The 20,142-nt window shown below is 46.8% G+C and overlaps 1 protein-coding gene and 1 non-coding gene across 9 annotated transcripts in view; both read right to left on the bottom strand.

Moving 5' to 3' along the window:
- The window catches only part of Shld1 (shieldin complex subunit 1), a 73,442-nt gene that overhangs the window by 23,218 nt on the left and 30,082 nt on the right, over positions 1-20,142 (bottom strand). The gene's annotated exons all lie outside the window — the stretch shown is intronic.
- On the bottom strand, positions 15,938-16,040 carry LOC121829286 (U6 spliceosomal RNA). Its single transcript, XR_006072052.1, has one exon. It is a non-coding gene; the product is annotated as a U6 spliceosomal RNA (small nuclear RNA).

Here is a 20,142-nt window from a genome sequence, read left to right as displayed (position 1 = left end):
ATAGGAAATACAATATTCCTATCTTGTGGTACAGCAAGACAGTGGCCCAAGCAGTCTGGCAAAGAGCCTGAAGATCAGTGGTTCTCACCTACCTAATGCTGAGACCCTTTAATACAGCCCTCACATTGTGGTGACCCCAACCATAAAATTATCTTTGTTTGTTACTACATAACTCTAACTCTGCTACTATTATGAACTGTGATGTAAATATCTGATATGGGACACACAGATTGAGAACCACTGTTCCAGATTGTCTCTCCTTAGCTAAGGTCTACTCAGGTTCATGACTGACCTGTAGATGTATGTCTAACCACTATGTCTTTGCCATCTTTGTTAAGCTTTAGCTATTTACAAAAACTGAGTCATATAAAAACAGACATTTTGTCAATGTATACTATAAAAGGATCATAAAAATGAGGTTCCCAGTCTCTCCGTGGACTGTATTTATGGTTAAAGTCACTTTCCAGCATGACACACAGACTTCTGCTTAGATCACTATTCGCTGTGCGCAATACTGATATTACCTCTAGGAATTCAGTCTTGCAGTTTCTCACCTTCAAACTTAAAATATTAATTTCCTTGACCATTTCTGGTTTTGATCTAGAAGTGTTCTCAAATGTCTTGGAGAAAGCAGATAGAGGAGTGGGTGGAAGTGCTGAAACACTAGGATTAATATCACACCCGCTATGCTCAGTACAAATTAAAATCACCGCAGGTTTTTCTCTTCTTTTGGGGGTTGGGGGTGGGGGATGTGCAGGGCAGGAAAGTCGTGCTAATGATTGAACTCCAGGCCTTCAAAATGTTAGGTGCATATTTTACCTCTTATTTCAGGTCTTTCTAATGAGCACCTTACTGATTCTACACTTGCCAATTAGTTTCATAAACCACGCTGAATCTAAAAGAAAGACCATTATTTAGGTTCTGCTTGCAAAGATAACAAAAATATAGAGCTCACAGACAGGGGAACCTTGAGAGAGCAAGGCCTGCTGTGCAGCTCTGTTCCCGAGAACGGTTTTTCACACAACCCTCCTGCTGTTTGCTCTTGAATGTTCTGTCTGCTCTCTCCATCTCTCTGTCTCTACCCATCCGTCTGCCTACCTGCATCCATCTGTCCATCCCATCCATGTCTCTGTGACAAAACTATCGGACTAAAACATTAAACTGTGTTTACATAAACACCACTGACTAGAGACTGAGGTTATCTGCTGGGTTGAATGGAAATACCTCCCACAGTCTCAGACATCTGAACACTTGGCCCCCAGCTGGTGGCACTCTTTGGGAGGTTTAAGTGGCGCAGCCTTGCTAGAGGAAGTGTGTCACTGGCTTTGAGATGAAAAGCCTTGGTCTCTCTCTGCTTCCTGCGTGCCACTAAAGAGGTGAGCTCTCAGCTTCTTACCCCCACTGCATGCCAGCCACACTTCCCTGCCATGACAGACATGGTGTCCCTCGGGAAGCATAAACCAAATAAACCCTGCTATATGTTGCTTGGTCATGGTGTTTTGTCATAGCAACAGAAAAGTAACTAATACAAGCGGTGAGGAATGATGGGGTGAGTCTGCATACAGAGAATGGAAACGTCAAATGCTCTGCACACAAGGAAACACGTCAACTATTTTAAAAGACAGTTTGTGAACAGAGATCCTTATGGAGGCACAGGAAAGAGAAAATGTTTGATTAGAAATGAGAAGTCATAGATTATAAGTCTGCCAGTTGGGGAAGGTAAATGTTTGCTGAAGATTATACACATGGGAAAGATACGTCATCAAGTCTAAAGTAATTAAAAAAACCCAATTTAATATGACAGCTTTACTCAATTTTAATAAAGCTACAGCCTCAACAACCATGAGCCACAGTCCAATCTGTCTCCATGGCACAGAGAGAAATAACAACCATCTTTAGCATGGCTTCCAGTGAGGCAAACCTGAGTTAATTACTCCCAACGTAAGTGGACACGGACCGGGTTCAGAAAATGAGCCTGGCCTACCAGCTCATTTCCACATGCTGGAGAAACTTCCTAGTAACCAAACATGCATCAGACTCTTACCGGGACGTGTCCAGAAGAAGGGCCATCAAAAGGCAAATTTTAATTAATGACTAATTTTTAGTTTTGTTGACAGAGTGATTGCTTGTAAATTTTGAAAGAAGAGACTAAGAGTCCTGTGCTGAAGAGCAATGGCTCCCCATCCCTTCTGCGTCCCCCACAGTCACCACTTCAACTTCCTGCTTTAGTTTTTCAGATCTTTGTGTCTAATCAATGCTCTCAAGGCAACACAACAGTTGTGGACATCACCTGTCCATCCCCTACTCGGGTGGGGAAGAACTTGAGCCTCGGGCAGAGGGAACGGCTTCCCTTCCGAATTCTCTAAGTACGGTCACATCGGTTTCATTAAGGCAGTATTCAGTGTTTATATTGTCTATACAAAAATTGATCTTGTACATTCTTGTTTCTCTTCTGTATGTGTCTGCTCTGATTTTAGACAGGGTCTCACTATGTAGCCCCAGCTAACCTGGAACTCACTGTGTAGACCAGGCTGGCCTGGAACCCACATGATCCACCTGCCTTGCCTCTGCCTCCTGAGTGCTGGGATTAAAGGTGTGTGTGTCCGATTTATCCGCTATGCTTATAGCTTACACTAAACTACCCAGTCCTGCACTGACCTCTCAGTACGATTTTCCTGTCAAGCGACTGGGAGAAACCCTCACTTCTCAGCCCCTGCCCCCACCCTAGAACCTTCTACCCCCTTACTCCAACCTGCTGGATTCTCTGCCCCATTCTGTTTTTTGGTGTTTTGTTTTTGCAGATTTCTCCGTCTCCTTAGTGGTCTCTGCTTCTTCACATTCCTCGTTTCTTACTGTACTTTGGTCACCACAGCTCTAAATTTTCTAAAAGGGAACTTCCTGGAATGGCTGAGTCTGTGTGTGTGTGTGGGGGGGCATTAAAATGCTAATTGGAAGCTCTCACAGGGATAGAACTCTAGATAGATCCTCCCACCATCTGACCAGCCAGATAGGAAGGTTCGGGTCCTCTTTCTGGAGAGAGCACTTAACCAGAAACCAAAATAAAATGAGAGGGAGCAGTGCAAAGAAGAGGTCAGGCAGGCTACCAACAGAGGGAAGGTAAAGGAACGGTCCTGAAACGGAAAGAGGGGAGCCAAGATGGAAGGCAGCCTCTGCAGCCGGAGCCGTGGGAACAAGGACTAGCAGGTCAGAGTGAAGGCAGTTCTAGATCATGGAAAGCAGTTTTTACAGGCCTGGGCAGGGACATTTACAAAGTCCAAATTAAAATATTCTGTAATACTTTGTCAAAGGAATCCAAATCATTTTTACAATATTTTACATCAGACATAGAAAAATCACCTCTGAGCCAGGCGGTGGTGGCACAAGCCTTTAATCCCAGCACTTGGGAGGCAGAGCCAGGCGGATCTCTGTGAGTTTGAGGTCAGCCTGGTCTACAAAGTGAGTTCCAGGAAAGGTGCAAAGTTGCACAGAGAAACCCTGCCTTGAAAACCTCCCCCCAAAAAAGAAAAGAAAAATCACCTTTGATTTCCTCCTGGTTAATCAGACAGGGTAACAGTTACATGGAATTTTCTACAGTGTTCATTCAACCTAATGAAGAGTCTGAAAAAAATGATAATTTATAAACACACTAGAAACTCCCTCAATAAGTCTCCACAGGCATATATATCAGCTACACCAAGGAAGAAGCTTATATTGCTGAGAAAAAAAAAAAAAAAACCCAAAGTAACAGAGGCAGAGGCAGCCTGATTTCTTGAGGCTAGCCTAGTGTACACAGCAAGCTCCAGGCTAGCCAAGGCTATATAGTGAGACTCTGTCTTAAAAACAAAAACAAACCCTCCTAAACCAGCTAGTAGTTGGAATAGGGTTAGGGCTTGAGAATGAGTCAAGTTTTCAACTCGGGCACTGTAAGGTCCGGAACCAAAGTTTTGTTTGACCCTAACCACCACTTCAGCACATGGGACAAATGCAGAATCCCATTGCCAGGCTGCATGCTCTTACTACGAAGCCATGGAGGAGAAGGAAGTGAATCCTGTGGTTTACAAGCTCAGGGATGAGAACTACTTCATTCACACGGGATTCTGCCGCTTTTCCTGCCCAACACTGCAGAGAAGTTCCATTTGTCAGCGCCACACTGAACAGTCACAGAGACCAGAGGGCTCCAGAGCCACGGCCCTCAATGTCTGTAACCTCGAGTGACTCAGAATTGGCTCTAAGAGCCGTTTGTGACCTTCCTCCATCAGCCACCCTGCTGAAAGCCCCAGGAATCGTATACTGCCGGACATGTTCCCGAGTCTCACGTTCCTTGTTTCCTCCACCTGAGGCCTCTGGGGCTACTGGAGAACACTATGGCCAGTGCCCATCCTGTGCATCGCCATCCTCAACTCACCAAGGGAGCTGGCTGGTCCCCACCAGGTCCCACTCACTCAGTGTACACTCAGCAGGTTATTTTGTCTGCATTCCTCAGGCTTTCATTTCCTGGAAGCAGGGACCCTGTCCTAGCGACAGGGTTTTAGAGAGTGAGGAAGAATGAATGAATGCACTGCCCGGGTTTTTAATGTTAAAGGAAAACCCCAAATAACCATCCACACAAGCAGCAGTGAGAACCTGGGAGCTGGTAGTGGGGTGGGAGGCAAATGTCCGGTCCCAGCTCAGTCCCTAGCTAGTTCTTTGGCTTCTGAACCTGCCTTCTCCACCTGCATTCTCCCTCACACACAAAAAAGGAAGGAAGGAAGGAAGGAAGGAAGGAAGGAAGGAAGGGAGGGAGGGAGGGAGGGAGGGAGGGAGGGAGGGAGGGAGGGAGGGAGGGAGGAAGGAAGGAAGGAAGGAAGGAAGGAAGAAACTCTTTGCTGTCCCTCTCTCAGCACACGTTCCATTACAGCACTCAGCAGGGTACTCATTTAGATGACTCTGTTCAGGATGGACAGTAACTCAGAGCTACACATTTAAACAGAGGCCCTGCGACAATGAGACTATCACACCGCCCTAACCCAGAGCAGAACAAACGAAACAATGCACTCATAAGGTTCAAGAGGACAGCCATCAGTGCTGTGGGCTCCTAGGGTTGTCCGAACACTTCAGAAGCCTAAAGAGGAAGAGGAAGCTCACAGGAGTCTGGTAGGAAAAACCTGAAGAAGTCAAGGAAAGACACCTAAGAGCCTGAATCAGAACTGTCTTAGGAGCCCATTTTAGGAGGCAAAAACAAGTTCAAAGAGTGTAGGTTGTGTGTGCCTACAAGCATTCAGGCTGGGAACTCCATGGCCACAGAGTGAGGCCACACTAGTCATACTATGTCAGCAGCTACTGTGATTCCAGAAACATGGAGGTCACTGCAACTGCCTAGAAATCCAGGCAGAATCCAAAAAGGAAAACCTTAAGATTCAAGTTCAAGTACCCAGGAAGCACAGTTTGAAAGCTGGAAGTTCTTAAAGTGCATACATACACACACACACACACACACACACACACACACACACACACACACACACACACACACACACGCTTCCACTAAAGTAAAGTAAAAGGGTTCTAATGAGGGTGGAAAGAAAGAGAAGGTAATGCTGAAAACATAAAATAGTGCGTGTTTTCTCTCATGTATGGAAGTCAATTGAACTAGAATATATATTTATCTGTATAACGTAATCGCAGAAGGATGATATTTTGGGGGAGGAAGCAGTCCCACGAGGAGGAGGAGGAGGGACGGGGAAGGGATAGGCATATATAAGGAAGTTACAACGATGAAAACGCCACAGAGAAACTCCATTCTGTACACTAACCATATTAAAACAACAACAAAACACCAGCGCGGGGTCAGTGCTGGATGTCTGTGCTCAGTGGTGTGCCTAGCACGGGCAAGGTGTAGGTTTCATTTCTAGCACTGACTGGAAAAAAGCTCTCAGCTCCATGGCTGCGTCCAAGAAGATGGTAGAAGAGATTTAGAATAAAAACAATAGCAAACAGTGTAGTTCTATTCTGAAGAATTGTAAGTCTTTTTGTTTCTTACATTTATTATTTAGGAAGATGTGTGTGCGCGCGCGCACACACATCAAGTTCCGCATGTGTATGCAGAGTACAACTTGTGGGAGTCCTCTCCTTCCATGTGGGTTCCAGAGGTTGGACCCGGGTCCTCAGGATTGACAGTAAGGGCCACTCAGCTATCTTGGCAGCTCTCTGTCTTTTTCTTTTCTTTCTTTCTTTTTTTTTTTAATTTGGAGAATGTGATGGACACTAGCCAGGGTAATCTCAAGAATGTAAGAAGTGTCTAGGAGCTAGAGTTCTTTCTGTGTTACACTGTATTGGCTTTTGAGGAGCCCAAAGGCTTGAGTCACAGTCTCAGGGAATCCTGTGTATGGAGAAAGGAAAACGGAGTTGGCAACACTCAATGTCCACTCTCCTCAAGAAGCCTTAGAAAGGAGAGTTGGGGCCAGGAGGTAGTGGTCACATCTTTAATCCCAGCACTTGGGAGAGAGGCATGCTGATCTCTGAGTTTGAGTCCAGCCTGGTCTACAGAGTGAGCTCCAGGACAGCCAGGGCTACACAGAGAAACCCTGTCTCAAACTACAGCCCCATAAAAAAAGAAGAAAAGAAAGTAGAGTTGGGCATGATGGGCACAGGCTTGTAATTCCAGAACTCGGGAGGCAACGGTGAAGACTGTGAGTTTAAGGCTAGCCTGGGCTACTTAGGAAACACACACACACACACACACACACACACACACACACACACACACACACACACACACACACGAGAAAGACATAAAGATAGAAGGTGAGGAATAGGACAGGGCAGAGGCACAAGAGCAATGGTGTAATAGGAAATGCAGAAAAAGAAAAACGAACAAAAAGGAACAGGAATTCCCCACTGTGTAGAAAGATTGTGGGTGTTTATCTTTCTCTTTGGGCTTCAGCATATATCCTGGTCTTTTACAATGAATGTGCAAACCAGAAACCTGCGGGAGAGAGAGACTGACTGACTGACTTGCAGAGAGGTGTCACGGGGATTCATCCAATGGAGACAGAAAGGGTAGCAAGAGCGGTGCCTTTCTCTTCAAAGTCAGCAGTCAAGCGCTTGTCAGATGTTCAATGCCCACAGTGCCTGAGGTGGACGGGGAAACGACAGGTGAGACAATTGGCTTCAACAAACTCTCAGTCACAAAATAAGAAAAAGAAATGGAAAAAGCTAGCACACTGCTGGCGGCTCAACCTGTCGTTTTTATAGTGGCCTAATCACGGACTGGAGAACCCAGGAGACAGAGGTGCCAGGGAGAATTCACAGAACTAAGATGGCTGTGGACACAGGCCTGTAATCCCAGCACTCGGTAAAGGGCAGACAGGAGGATCAGGAGTTCAAGGTGACCCTGACTATAGAGCAAGTTTGAGGATAGCCTGGGCTACATGAGACCCTGGCTTAAACACTACACCAAGACTCTGGAGTCAGTCAAATAAAATAAGGACTTGGATAAATTCTCGGGATTCTGGAAGAGTCGCAAGGCCTCCTCCACTCTTGGCAGAGAATAAAGTTGTATCTGGAGACAGTGCAAGCCCCTTAACTTTACATAAGCAAGCTTTAAATGGTCCCTGATCTGCGGAGACTGGCTTTACCTCATGAAGCAGCAGAGTACCTGGAGTCCAGCACACCCTTCTTTAAGTGACCACACTGTCACACTGACTTTTTAAAACTTCCATTAAACTATAATATATATACAGAATCATCACAGTCTCTTTTGGTTTCCACAAACTGAACACATCTAGAATAATTAGCTCAGAGGTCAAGGACTTGAGAACCCCAGACCATCACAGTGCACCCTTCTATTTATAATCTTTTTAGGGGTTACAACAACTCTGACTTCCATTACCAACATCACTTTGTATTTTTAAAAAGTACTATTATTTTCATTTATTTGTGTGTGTCTGCATGCCACATGCATGTATGGGTGCCCACAGAGGCCAGAAGGAGTCACCAGAGTCCCTGGAGCTGAAGTTAAGGGTGGCTGTGAGCCTCCTGTCTTGATGTGGGTGGTTGGAAAGGAATCTGGGTCTTCTGCAAGAGTAGCAGGTGCTCTTCACCGGGAGCCCTCAATCACTCCATACTACACTACTGTCTTTTTGACTTATAAACAGGAAGTCACACAGGATGTGCTCTTTGGGGTCTGGGTTCTTTCACCTATCACTGGGTTGTGACAGTCATTCATGTTCATGTTGTGTACTGTGACAACATTATTGGGTAAGGATCTTGCTAGCAATCCACAGAGTCTGCTAAATGGACAAAGGAATTTATTAGAGAAGGGAAACTCATGATACAGAACAGAGGAATTATTGCAGGGTCCTGGAAGGCTGAGGCACAGTCTCACACTGTTCTTTGGCCTGGTCTGCCTCCAGCATCCAAAACCACGAGAGAGGCCATGTACTGCAACCCAGGTCTTAAGGGTCCTGAGTGGCCATGCCCCAGGGACATGCACTTCAAGGTCATAGGCAGGTGTCACAGTTATCTGCTACCTCACTAGGGGCGGTGCTTCAAGGTCATAGCTAGAACAGTTACCCACTGTACATGTACACATTTTAAGAATCACCACTGATGGTCCATTTCAGCTGGGGGAGATCCTGGGGGTTCCCAGTTATCATCATCATTAGTGCTGCTGACCGTCAGTGGAGTATTTCTATGGACATACGGTGTGTTCCTTTTAGGGATGTGCCTGGCAGTACAAGGGCTGTGCTCCTGGGTACACACCCGCTCAGCTTTTACAGATACTGCACACAAGGAGGGTAGCTTCTCTGTGAACTGAGGCCTGGCTCTGCTCCTTCTGCCTGCATCCTAACAATGCTATCTTAGGCCAGGATTTGGACAAAACTGACTTTTCATCATCCGGGATTGTATTACCTGGAAGGGCCAGCAAGATGGCCTGACTTTGTTCTCTGGGCCTGTGTGAGAGCAGAAGGTGAGACAGGACTCCACACGCTTGTCCTCTGACCTCCACAAGCATGCCATGGGTCACACATGTGCTCCCCCCATCCCCTACTTATACACACACACACACACACAGAGTAAGAAATTAATAAATAAAATAAATATCCTCAAGCTAGGCATGGGGGCTCATGCCTGTAATGTCAGCACACCGCGGAAGCTGAAGTAGACGGACCACCAAGAGTCCATGACCCCTCGGACTAGTGAGTTTCAGGTCAACCTTGGCTAGAGCAGGAACACTGTCTCACAAAACAGAAGCCCAGCACAAAGGAAACAACGGAAGTTCCCTTCACAGATATTCCTTAAGCTTCTTTTTTTTTCCCTAAAGAAGAGGCCATTGACCAAGAAGGGCAGAAGAAATAATACTGCAATTAAAAGCAAATTATAAAGGACAAGCTGCTGAGTAAAACTCAATATATAATTGCAATGAACTCAAATCAAATGATCCACATAAACCCAACCACTCACTGGTAAACGAATGAAAAGCAGTTAGACAGGGTTGAGCTTTTAATAGCGTCTGCCACAAACGCCACACGTCTCGGCTTAGGTGACCAGGCAGTCAAGAGGTAATTAGTTTGTGGCAGATGCATCAGTGGAAGCCGCTGCAACAGGGCTCATTAGGACCATCTGCTCGTTTTATTTTTCCAGATTTTCACCTTATATAATCCTCCCAGTCCCTTCAAGCTAATTGCCTTTTGCTTTTATATTTGATCAGTATCTGTTCCTAATATGCTCGGTTTATGAGCTTCACAGGGCTCTGCTATCTCAAAGTGCCTGTCCAATTTCCTTTCCAGAAGCTTTTTTCAGAGTGTTAGGCCTAGGGGAAATGGCAGATGAAGAGATTACTAGGCCATGCAGGGCTTAAATAAATTAAGGATTCGAGCCTATGTTGCTGCTTCCTGTTTCCCAAAGTAATCTTTTTTCAGGTTATTAAACATCATTTATGACCTTTAAAAAGGATTGCCCTAGGTCATTAATAATAAAACCCGTCACAATAGTGAATAATATAAAATGATGTCAATGTTCAATGATAGACCTAAAGCCTATGTACATATACTCAAAATTACTAAATAGGCTTGAGGTGGTCCAAATTATAACCGAATATATTTTACTTAGCACCACAAACTAAGAAACTACAGCTAAAACCAGGCATGGTGGCACACACCTTTAATCCCAGCACTTGGGAGGCAGAGCTCAGCCTGGTCTACAGAGCGAGTTCCGGGACAGCTAGGGCTACACAGAGAAGCTCTATCTCAGATAAAAAACAAAGTAAAAAAGGAAACTAATTGCAATAGACAAACAAGGGCCAGTGAGAGGCTCAATGGATAATGGTGCTTATTGGGAAGGCCCGGTGACCTAACTTAATCCCTGGAATGGGAATCGGACGGGTTCCAAAAGTTGTCTTCTGACACTGTGTGCGTTATAGGACGGGGACACACACACACACACACACACACACACACACACACACACACCAAAGAAAATAATTTTTCAAACAGACAAATAGGAAATATAAATGAAAGTACTTATGAATGACTTGTTATGGTCTATAGATGTTCTAAGACCTGGAGACTCCATGACAAGCAACACAAATATGGCTTCTGCCCCCATGCCCTCTGGAAAGATCTAAAGGGGACATGGCAGAAATTAAATGTGGATGTTTGGGAGGGGATGAAGAATAACCTGGTTACACAGGACATATAATACAGTTAGTAAGTAATAAAAATGCTGGGGACTCCACTGTTCCATTCTTAGCTAGGTAACGAGCTTGCTATTTATCTCCAGTGTTATCCGCTTCTAACCTTCTTTATAATTTGGGGAGACCACCTGCCCATTTATTCAGGCAACTTTGGGGCACCATAAAGGGTGATCTAATATAGAGTAGAGTTCTCGGGGGGACCAGCAAGGTCAATACATAAAGTATACCTAGTGAGGTCATACATAGTCATTTGGCTATCATGGCACCTTACCGGAGGCGGTAGGGGTGGGTGGGAGGGTGGGTCTGCAGAAATGAGACTAGTTGGGTTGTTATTCCTGACTGGTTATTTTTCCAGACTAAAACGGTAGGAAATTCTGGGAAAGGAAACAGGCATGAACGGTGAAAAAGATGCAGAGGTCATGATATAGTGAGCCAGCCGCCCACAGACCTCAGAGTTGTAGGAGACACAAGGGTCCCCCAAACAGTCCGGCTACTTGCTAGCTGTGCAGAAGACAGCTGGGAAAATCTTGCTATCCTGTACAAACTCTGCCTCCAAGACAAGAAATAACTGTACATGGGCAGCTGGGTACAATACTCAACTAATAACCACATCCAAGTGAGTTGCTGGAGATAGGAGGATGGGGGTTCAAAGTCATCCTCAGCTACATAGAGGATTCAAAGCCAGCCTTGGCTGCATGAACCTCTCTCTCAAAACAAACAGACAAATAAATTATGATTAGCTCTGCTATAAAATCATGGTTATGTTCCTAAGGAACCTCACAACATTAAGAAACATTAAAAATATCTATTCAACATGGAAAGGACAGCTGAGGCTGTAGACAAACTGGGTAATTTTTCCTGGAGGAGCTCAACAATCATGAGTTGGATTTTGCTACGTATAATAAATGGCTTGACCCCAGACCAACAAGAGAATCAAAAGAAAAACCTAGACAGCCAGAAAAAGTAGCCTGCAGTCAGTTCACAGCCACAAACAGCAAAGCCAAGCCTCCATGCCAGCCAGTGTCCGGCCTCTGGCCGCCTTCCACCCCCTCCTCGGTGAGCCCAGGTCATGAGGAGCACTTCCTTCCTTCAGGCCCAGGCTCCCTCTGGGTGTCCCTTCAAGCCCTAAGGGTACAGAAAACCCTCACTCAATCAGCTCATAATCGCCAGTGCTCGCTATACGAATTTCTGAAATGCTAATCAGTCATTTGTTTAAGGTCTCTTGCAGCAGATAAGATCATGAAAACAGCCTTCTGTTAAAAGTGGACTACTTGTGATGTAATAGCCCCATGGCACATCCTGCTATTTGTTTTAAATGGCATCTTGCCATCTTATCCCAGGCTGCCTTTGAGCCCAGCCAGCATGTCTATTAATATCAGAAATAACTTCCCCAGCAAGTACCCCGCCCCCCAAGGAGAAAGACAGGAAGGAAAACTGTTCCCTAGTCACAACCATAGCTTTCTCATTTGCACCATGGGCTGCCGAATGTGCCAGTTCAGCCAAGACTGTAATGAGGAATCTAGTAATGAGCTCTAAGAAACATCGCCAGAGGCCTTTGCCTCCTAGTGGGTGTGGGTGTGGGCGTCAGATAACAGTGCTGCTGTACTGATGGCCTGACCTCATGCTCCTCTCTCCCAGAATGGCCTCAGACTGTGTCCCAGGCACGGTAGCAGGACTGGAGGAACAGTCTATTTCTGCATTGTTCGCTCACTAGCAAAGGCATGTTACCATGACTACATGAACACTCAGCTTTTCCGTGCAAGTGGACAGCTGGCAGGTAACACCTGTCAGTCAGTGATGACCCATATATTCACTTTAACAGGTGCCAAGACAAACAGGTGCAAACTGTTGATTTGTTTTCAAGGAACACCTTTAAAAGGTACTTTCCAAGGAGATGATTAGGCAAGCATCCGTGTGATTTGCAAGGAAGGTTAAGGTCTCCAGTGATTGCAGCACCATCTATACAACCCACAAGAATCAAAACACCGTAGAGCTGAGAAACGTCAATATGAGGGTCCAGAGAGGCCATCAAAATTTAAGGGTCCCCCCAGGAAACTGGAGAAAGCAAACCTCAATGTCTATGGTTGAAAACTGGGCATTTGCGGAGCAGGAGAGAGGCTCAGCAGTTAACAGTGGTCTCTGCCCAACCCTGAGGGCTGCGGTACAGATCCCTGCACCACAAGGCAGCTCACAGAAAACCAGACATTTTGCTGTTAAATTGTTCCAGAAGTCCCCTTTAAAACCTCAGCCAGGGTGATGGTTCACGCATTTAATCCCAGCATTCAGGCAGCAGAGACACCAGGTACAGAGTGAGTTCCAGGCCTGCCAAGCTTCATAGTGAATCCCTGTCTGAAAAACAAAATAAAACAAAAAAAAGAAAACTCCACCTTCTGATGACAAGGTGGGCACCCAAGAAGTCTGCTTTTCAGCCTGCCACTCCACACAGACTGTGCCAAGGCAGCTCTGGGCTGTGGGTAGGACTTCTCTTGGAGTCTTCAGTGGTGGCTGGTAGAGAGGACAGAAGGGAGTTACATCTTGTTCTGTCCATCACAAGCACTAGCTCTGAGATAGTTTCCCTGGTCACATCCCACTGTGTGTACTTTCGAAGAGCTAGAGAGTATTTCCAGCCAAGGTTGGTCCCATGTCTTCTCCTCTGGACCGTGTTCAGAAATGACATGTGCTCCTGCAATCCGTGGCCTATAAAAGATATCTTGCCCACTTCTCCATGTTCCTTCTTGTTTTGATTTCATGAATAATGACAAGACCTGGGAGCCACGTGATGGAAGGAATCCGGGTTCCCAAGGGGCTGCTTGGAGGAAAGCCCCCTTGCTGACCTGATCACCTGCTTAGGAGGTTTACACAGTCAAGAAATACATTTCTAGTCTCTTCTTTTTAAAAAAATAAAAGTAAAAAAGTGGGGTGGGGTGCACCACAGGGATGGATCAGTGGTTAAGGGCACTTGTTGCTCTTCAGAGGGCCAGAGGTCTGTTCCCAGCACCCAAATCGGGTGGCTCACAACCGTTTGTAACTCCGTCTCTAGGGGGCCGAACCCTCTTCTGGCCTCTGTGGATACTTTCATATACATGACATTGATTCTAGCATGCACGTACACACACACACACACACACACACACACACACACACACACACACACACACACACCAAAGTAAATCAATAACAATGAAGTGTGATGTTTAAACTCTATTCCCAGGAAACTGACGGTCTTAGATACTGCTCCATCACTGTGAAGAAACAACATGATCAGGGCAGCTTGTAGAAGGAAGCGTGTCATTGGAGCTTGGTCACAGTTTAAGAGGGGGAGTCCATGGTCATCTTGGCAGGGGACCAGGGAACGTGGTGATGGGCAGGCAGTCATGGCATGGGAGCAGTAGCTGAGAACTCACATCTGACCCACTAGTTGCAGGCAGAGTCAGCGGGAGGGAGCCTGGGCCTGCTTGGCATGGACTTTTGGAGCCTTAAAGCCCAGCCCCAGTGACACACCTCCTCCAACAAGACCATCTCCTAATCCTCTCCAACAGTTCCACTGACTGGGGGCCAAGCATTCAAACACATGAGCCTATGGGGGCCGTTCTCATTCAAACCACCTCAATCAAGGAGCAATCAAAGATGTCATTGTAAAAAAGTGTGCAGTTGAGAGCACAGAAATCTACTAACAGGCTGGGGAGACAGTTTGGCTGGCACAGTACAGTCATGAGGACCTGATTATAACCCCCAGAACCTACTCAAAGATGCTCGGCATGAGTACACACTTGTAATCCCAGTGCTGGAAGGTGGAGACAGGAGGATTGCTGAGGCTCACTGGAGCTTAAATCTAGCCTAAATAGTGAGCTTCAGGCCAATGAGAGATCCCATCTCAAACGACTTGGATAGTATTTCTAAGGACTGGCCCCCACATACATGTGCACACAGGTGTATACATACTCATTCACATACATGAATATATGGATACAATTTTTTTCTTTTGGGTTTTTGAGACAGGGTCTCTCTGTGTAGTTTTGTGCCTTTCCTGGAACTCACTTGGTACCCCAGGCTGGCCTCGAACTCACAGAGATCTGCCTGCCTCTGCCTCCCGAGTGCTGGGATTAAAGGCATGCGCCACACCACCCGGCCATACATACAATTTTTTAAGAAATCCACTAGCAGAATTCTCTGAACATACATCTAGAAAAAACCAAAACTGTGGGAACAGTAAAAAGAAACGGTTGCTAGAGGCTGAAGCTGAAGGAGAGGACAGGAAGGGCGAATGGGCAGAGGAAAGATTTGCAGGATGATCAAGCTCCTCTGGGTGACCTGGCTGTGGTGTGATGTGAACTCCCTCCTACAGGTCCCTTGTCTAAATGCCTGATGCTCTGCTGGTAGCAAGCGCTGTTCTGGATGGTTTCTCGGGGTGAGACCTGGCTGGGAGAAACAGTTACCAGGGGAGTCACTGGCCTCTGAAGGTTATCCCTGCGCTCTCTCTCCTCTCTCCACCCAGCCCCTCATTCCCTGTGAAGAACAGCCTTCACTACAGTGCTCCGCTTTCCATGAGAATCTAATCAAGCTCATGGACCCAAGCAACCTTGGACAGAAACACCTCAAGTCATGAGCCCCAATCAACTCTTCCCCTTTTAAGTTCTTTTTCATCAATATTTGGTTACAGTAAAGAGAAAGTTAGCTAACGTAATAACACAGTGGTTGAAATAAACAACTTTACGTGTATCCAGTCCACAGGCTCTGCCACACCTAGTGAACACACCCGTGACCTACGCACTCTGCTGACTGTAAAAAGCATGCCACTGTGGTGGGGAGTGCCGCGCATGTGTGAGGGAGTATGTATATGGGAACTCTCTGTGCTTCCAATTGTGTTATGCACGTAAAGTGCTCTAAAAATAAAGTGCTTTTATTTTCATTTTTTAAATTCATCAAATAAAGATAACAGACTAATAACGGTCTTGTAAAAAGCCATTAGGCTGTTAGGAAAGTTCATCTCCTTTATTTAAAATAGGCCTTCCCACGATGGGAATGTTCTTCACGAGTCACCCAATGTGGTGGTCACTAGTCCACGGGTGGCGTCACTTTAACTCCAGTGAGTGGTGTGGCATGCAGTGGTAATACCATGCTTGGCAATGTCCTGTGCTGACAATATGTGCAATGCAGAATGTGTATTGTCTTATCAGAGGAGATAGTTTCAAAACAAAAATTTAAAAAGCTAAAAAAAATTAATACAGCATTAAAGTGAAGCAATAACTCTTCTATTTTTAAAAAAACATGGAATGCTTCATTAATTTGTATGGCTTGTGCAGGAGTCATGCCAATCTTCTCTTTATCGTTGCAATTTTAGTATATGTGCTGTGAAAGCAAGCACTAATTTTTCTATTTTAAATGTTTTGGGGGGCTGGTGAAATAGCAAAGCGGGCTGAGGAACCTGCTTCCAGCCTGGTGGCCCGAGTTCAATGCCTGCAACCCACACAATGGAAGGCGAGAATTGCCTTCCCCAGGTTGTCTTCAGACCTCCTACACACACACACACACACAGTGTGCACAACACAAGGAAAGAGAAATGTATTAAAATAAAACTATTATGAAAAGTCACTGACTGAAATATACACACATCATTATTTATGATAATTTGAAAATTAGATTGCAGGTTTTTCTTAAGAAGTCAAAATGTGGTGACATATAAATGTGAAAACTCAGGGCTGGAGAGATGGCTCAGCAATTAAGAGCACTGGCTGCTCTTCCAGAGGTCCAGAGTTTACAAAACCCACACTGGGTGGCTTATAACTCTATAACTTCAGTCACAAGGGATCCAGTCCTCCTCTGGCCTCTGTGAGCATCAGGTACTCACATGGTGCATAGATGTACACATAGGTACAACAGCCATACACAGAAAATAAAAATAAACCTTAAAAAGTAGGAGGAGGATTGAAGGTCAGCAGGGATACTTGAGACTCGGTCTCAAAAAACCAACAAAACAATCACAGACCCCAGTCAATCCATGGGGGCTCAGGAGGGGATTGAGGTGTGATGTTGTTGACAAGGAGGCAGGAAAGAGGATTGGACAGGAGCAGAGACCACTCACTGTGACGGCTGGAGGCAGATGGGGCCAGGTAGCAGGGAAGGAGGAAGTCGTTTCATTTTTCTCGATAAATGAGAAGGAAGTAGAACCCTAGGAAACTCACAGCAGGGCTTCCTCTGGAACTGACAGCGGCCAGCCTCAGACTGGACACGAGGGGGCGCCAGAGCGCAGCGGGCAGCCCACAGTCTGACCTGGCCAGGCCACAGCAATGTAGCAGCCACGGGGGAGCAAAAGAGGCCATAACCACAGAGATCAGCAGCAGGAAGAGCAATGTCTGAAAAGCAGTGCTGACGGTCATTCAGTTTCAGCTTTTCTAGAGACCCCTTCCTCCTCAGTGAGAAAAATACTAATTCCTCAGTAGAAAAACAAACCAAGAAAAATCTCACCCCCTCCCCTCCCTTTGGTTTGTGGCTTCTTGTGCTTCATTAAATTTGCGTTGAAAGACAATGTTTTTGTTGTTGTAGTTTTGTTTTGTTTTTGTTTGTTTGTTTGTTTGTGACAGGGTTGAACTATGTATACCTGGCTGGCCTCAGACTTATAGAGACCCACTTGCCTCTGCCTCCCAAGGGCTGGAATTAAAGGCGTGCGCCACCACACCCAGCCTAAATTCGGATTTCTTTTAAATCAACACAACACCTGTGCAAACATTTTACACAGAGTCTTACTACCTTCAGCTACACAACTCTCCCAGACCCTCAGCTCATACCCCCTGCTTTCTGCGATTCTGCAGGCATGACCTTAGGGTTCAAACAGTCCTTGCAGTTCCTGGCATCTGAAGTCAAGAAGGACTCACCGAACACTCACCATATTCTATGGAAGGCACTCCAAAGATGGGCACTGTGGCTAAGCAAAGCTAGGGCTGGCAATAACAGATCACCTACGACATCGACAAATTCTTCTATAATCAGAATGCGCTGACTTTAAAATAAGTGTGCACTGACTTGAAAATGGGAAGAAAACAATGGTGTGCCTGTAGGGGAGGAGTGATGAGAAGCGAGAGACACATAGGTCGATCCAGTCGGCAAGAATAAGCAAGAACAAGGGCAATCAACACAAAGGTCAAGCCACAGCACGCAGGCGCACTGCTGTGCTCTGCAGCCTGGCTCAGAGGGAAGCTTGTCTGCACCCCTACCCCCCCAGACCCCCCACCCCTGCACAAAAAGCTGTGCCTCCTCATCTGTAAATACTGACAGGGGTCTTCTTTTGGAAGAGGGGGAAGATTACATGAGACAATACATCGCCCTTGGCTATATAACAAGTTCAAAGTCAGGCTTGGCTACATGAATGTAGATTAAACTTTAATCTACATTCCCAGGGCGGGAGGATGCCTCCGTGGTTATGAGCACTTGTTGCTCCAGCAGAGGACCCAGGTTCAGTTCCCAGCACCCACACGGTGGTTTGCAACCATCTGTGACTCCAGCTCCAGGAGATCCAATGCCCACTTACACTCGCCCATGTTTGTATTTTCTCCTCTTGCTACAGAACACTGGCGTTTTAATCACAGAACTCACTTGATAGGCTAAGAAAATGCACCCATTTACTTTCTTATTTATTTTGCATGTGAGGTCAGAGGATAATGTTGTGAAGTCAATTTTCTTCTCCTATGTGGATTCTGGGCATTGAATTCCAATCGTGAGGCTTGGTGGCAAACTCCTTTGCCTGCCTGAGCCATCTCCTGGTCCTCAATTTACTTTCCTAATACCAGACAGATTTGTCCACATGTGTTAAAGCTCTTTCCTTAGAAAATAAAAATGTTACAGCAATCTATACATATCATTAAAAGGCAAACAAAGAAAGGAGAAAAAATGAGATACACAGTGTCTCACTTAATCCTCATAGCAACTATATAACTATCACAAATGCTTAGATGAGAAAAGTGTGGGTGAGAGTTACTCCCCAAGGGTCACAGGCAGAGAGAGACAACAGAGTTTAATATAAGTCTTCAGCTCCCAGACACATCCATTTCTCTGTTATGCTGTTGCTGGTGAGACATCAGCTCAGCATCAGTACCCTAAGGTGTCAGATATCAACTCAGCACCAGTACCCTCAGTGTCAGAGATACCAGCTCAGTATCAGTACCCTAAGGTATCAGATATCAACTCAGCACCAGTACCCTCAGTGTCAGAGATACCAGCTCAGCATCAGTGGTGTCAGATATCAACTCAGCATCAGTACCCTCAGTGTCAGAGATACCAGCTCAGCATCAGTACCCATAGTGTCAGAGATACCAGTTCAGCATCAGTACCCTAAGGTTTCAGATACCAACTCAGCATCAGTACCCTCAGTGTCAGAGAAGATTGCAGGAGGAATCTGCAGCAGCTGAGTTTTGTCCAGTTTGTGACAAGAAGCCGTTCTAGAGGTGCTGTGGTTAGATTTTGTCAACTCGACACAAGCCAGGGGCATTTGAGAAGAGGGAAATTCAATGAGAAAATGCCTCTATCAGATAGACCTACAGGCAAACCTGTGGGGGCATTTTCTTGATAAATGATTGATATGGGGTTTCTTGATTAGTAGTTGCTGTGGGAGGGCCCAGACCACTATGTGCATTGCCCTCCCTTGGCAGTGGCCCTGGAAGGACTATTAAAAGACTTCTAAAGACTTCAGGCCAAGCAGACGCAGGTAGGCCTGCGGCGGGGGCCAGTGGAGGTAGACGGGCCCAGCGGCGGCAGCTGACAGGGATATTCAGACCCAGCGGCAGCCGGCAGAGACATTCAGGCCCAGCGGCGGTCCACAGAAGTAGACGGGCCCAGCGGCGGCCCGCTGAGGTAAACGGGCCCAGCGGCAGCGGCCGACAGGGACATTCAGGCCCGGCAGCAGCCGGCAGAGACATTCAGGCCCAGCGGCGGTCCACAGAAGTAGATGGGCCCAGCGGCGGCCCGCTGAGGTAAACGGGCCCAGCGGCAGCGGCCGACAGGGACATTCAGGCCCGGCAGCAGCCGGCAGAGACATTCAGGCCCAGCGGCGGCCCACAGAGGTAGACAGGTCCGGCGGCAGAGACAAGCAGACGCAGGTAGGCCTGCGGCGGCGGCCCGCGGAGGTAGACGGGCCCAGCAGCAGCCCGCTGAGGTAGACGGGCCCAGCGGCGACAGCCTACAGGGATATTCAGGCCCGGAGGCAGCCGGCAGAGACATTCAGGCCCAGCGGCGGTCCACAGAGGTAGACAGGCCCGGCGGCGAAGACAAGCAGACGCAGGTAGGCCTGTGGCGGCGGCCTGTGGAGGAAGACGGGCCCAGCGGCAGCCCGCTGAGGTAGACGTGCAGCGGCCGACAGGGACATTCAGGCCCGGTGGCGGCCCCCAGAGGCAGACAGACCCAGCGGCAGCTGACAGGGACATACAGGCCCGGCGGCGGACCGCAGAGGTAAACAGGCCCAGGGACGGAGACAAGCA

The sequence above is a fragment of the Peromyscus maniculatus genome, chromosome 4, assembly GCF_049852395.1.
Source record: "Peromyscus maniculatus bairdii isolate BWxNUB_F1_BW_parent chromosome 4, HU_Pman_BW_mat_3.1, whole genome shotgun sequence".
NCBI classification, from domain to species: domain Eukaryota; kingdom Metazoa; phylum Chordata; class Mammalia; order Rodentia; family Cricetidae; genus Peromyscus; species Peromyscus maniculatus.
Note: the sequence above shows the minus strand (reverse complement) of the source record. Positions and strands in the feature narration are given on the sequence as shown.